The sequence below is a fragment of the Carlito syrichta genome, unplaced genomic scaffold (genome assembly GCF_000164805.1).
Source record: "Carlito syrichta isolate Samal-C Ts95f unplaced genomic scaffold, Tarsius_syrichta-2.0.1 Scaffold115625, whole genome shotgun sequence".
NCBI classification, from domain to species: Eukaryota; Metazoa; Chordata; class Mammalia; order Primates; family Tarsiidae; genus Carlito; species Carlito syrichta.
This window is the reverse complement of record NW_007059721.1, coordinates 21,252-23,993: the sequence shown is the minus strand read 5'-3', so window position 1 is coordinate 23,993 and position 2,742 is coordinate 21,252. Positions and strand designations below refer to the sequence as shown.

The 2,742-nt window shown below is 60.9% G+C and overlaps 1 long non-coding RNA gene across 1 annotated transcript in view; it reads right to left on the bottom strand.

The window, feature by feature from the left end:
* The window catches only part of LOC103275540, an 11,670-nt gene that overhangs the window by 8,190 nt on the left and 738 nt on the right, over positions 1–2,742 (bottom strand). The window contains exon 2 of the long non-coding RNA XR_505319.1: positions 781–852. This is a non-coding gene — a long non-coding RNA (uncharacterized LOC103275540). The remainder of the gene's footprint in view (positions 1–780; positions 853–2,742) is intronic.

Genomic DNA, 2,742 nt, shown 5'->3' with positions numbered 1-2,742 from the left:
ACAATAAATCAAAAATTAGCCGGGCGTGGTAGCACGCATCTGTACTTCCAGCTACTTGGAAGGCTGAGGCCAGAGCCCAGCAGGTCAACCCTGGGGTGGCCGTGAGCGTGCCGCTGCACACCAGCCTGGGCGACAGAGTGAGATTTCGACTCAAAAAAAAAAAAGTCCTGTTAAAGATCAAACCGTGCAAATCAGAACACGCTGCCTCCCTCCCATGTCTGTGCTGGGGTCCTGTGTGCCTAGGACGCCGACCCACAGGTGGACCCAGGGCTTTGCTGTGGGTCCCCTCGGCACACTGACAGCTTCCCTTAAGGACACACAAACCAATGGATGATAGTTCTGTCCCAGAATGAGATGACAGGAAGACACTTTACTTCCTCTGCATTATGCGAATGTTTTGGCATCACGCGTTTTCAGGAAAAAAGAGAGTGGCATTGACAATGTGGAGTGGGGACACTCTTCAGGTATCTCTGCCTGTCTGTCTGTCTGTCTGTCTCTCTCTCTCTCTTTTAGAGATGGGATACTGCTATGTGGCCCAGGTTGGTCTCGAACACCCGGCCTCAAGCAATCCTCCCACCCCAGCCTCCCAAAGTGCTGAGATTACAGGCCGGAGCCACCCCCGCACCCAGCCCGTGACCCCTTTCAGAGCAGCAGCTGCTCTGGGCTTCGTCAGCAGGTGAAGGCCGTGGGCGTGGGGTCTCTCCCCCGAGCGCCCCCGGTTCCCTCTCCACGCCAGCACCCCTCCTCCTGGGGGGGGTCCTGCCACCCGCGCATACTCACAGCCTCTCCAGCTCCTTCATGTCGTCGAAAGCACCCCGTTCCACCACTCCAATCTGGTTCTCCATCAGCTGCCTGGGGAAGCAGAGACAAGGACAGCTCTAGCGTATGGACAAGGACTGCCAGAGACAGCTGGCCTGAGGGAGGGGCAGACTCGGCCAGGGCGGCGATGGCGGGGGAGCGAGGCAGGAGCCGTGCCCCAGCCTCGCCCACATTCGCGGCCTGAGAGGACAGAATTTTCTAGCAAACTCCCCAACACGGGCTCTCCAGCACTCCCTTCCTGGCAGCAAGATGCGTGTCCAGCCCCCGCTCCGTGCAGATCCTCTGAGGCAGAGGCCACAGGGTGCCAGGGTACCAGGTTGCTGCTTCGAGGGCTGACTCAGGGAGCTGAGCCCAGCGGCAGGCTGGGGGCTGGCTCGGGGCTGCTGGCGCACTTGCCCTGGCCTCTCCTGGCCCAGGAGGCACCTGTCCAAGGGTCAGAGGAGGCAGGACCAGGCAGTGCCGGGGGCAGGGGAGGCTGTGCCTGGCAGGCAGAGCCCACACGGGCAGCAACACTCTGCAGTCGGCAAAGCTCCTTGACCTGCCTGGCCCCATCTGCTGAAGAAAGAGTGGGTGTCCACGTCAACCCAGCCACCTGCTCTGTGGGGCTCTGCGTCCCCTCACTGCCAGCGTGACCTAAACCCAGCACGCCCAGCCGCCGGGACAGCACCACTCACCTGCAGATGGACTGCAGGACTGTCATTTTAGAGGCAGTCCGTCCGTCTTCCTCCCTGCATTCATCCCCCTCAACTGGCAAGCAGGTGGCCTGCAGGGACCTCAGGGGAGGCTGGGACAGGACAGGGGCAGAGGTGACACCAGACATGTCTCTCTCCGCTTTGATTCTGAAAGCTGGGGGTGCCGCTGGAGGCCCGGAGGAACAGCGGGGGGAGCGCCAGGGAGAGGGCGGGCCTCCCCCAGACTCAGAAGGGGGTCCCAGAGCCGGGAAAGGGTCAGAGGTCAGTGGGCTCCGGAGAAACAGACCCCTGCCCAAGGGCTGGTCGGTTCTGACCTTCTGACCTCAGAGAGGACTGGCCACAAGGTCCTCAGCTCCGCCAAAGACAGAGGCAGCGGATCTGAGAGAAATGAGGCCTCTACTCTGGGGCACAGAAGAGGGTCCCTATGACTGTCTGATGTCAGCAGCCAGGCGGGACCGGGGCTCAGTCAACTGGGGGTTGAGGCCCAGGAAATAAGCACGGCAGTTCCTCCTGTGCATCTCAGTGCTGGGCCAAGCAGTCCCTGTCAGAATGTGTGTCGGGGCTGCCTCTGCACCCCAAGATCAGCAGAGCAGGAGGGACGAGGGGTCTGCCCTTCCCCTGGCTCCTCACCCCTACTCAGCCTCACAGGGCAGGGGCCACAGACAGGTCCGTTGCCAGCAAGCAGTCAAGACGACAGAGCTGTGCTGTCAGCTCCACATATGCCACCACCGGGCACCTGAGAGAAGTCACCTGTGTCCTCAACTGCCCCCACCCACCTCCCTCTCAGGGCGGGGGGCTGTGGCCTTGCTAGGAAGTCTTAGGAACTGTGGACTGCTAGCTGGGCACGGTGGCTCATGCTTGCCATTCCAGCACTTTGGGAGGCAGAGGTGAGAGGACTGCCCGAGCCCAGGGGTTCGAGATCAGCCTGGACAACTTGACAAGAACTCATCTCTACAATAAGTCAAAGAATCAGCCGGGCATGGTGGTGTATACCCATAGTTCCAGCAACTTGGAAAACTGAGGCGGAAGGATCGCCAGAGACCAGCAGGTCGAGGCTGTGGTGGCCGGGAGCGTGCCACTGCCCTCTAGCCTGGGCGACAGAGTGAGACTCCGACTCAAAAAAAAAAAGAAAAGAAAAAAAAGAACTATAGAGACTGCTAAGGACTAACGTGTGTCCCCCACAATCCATACGCTGCAGCCCTGACCCCCCCCCCCCCCCCCCCCCCCCCCC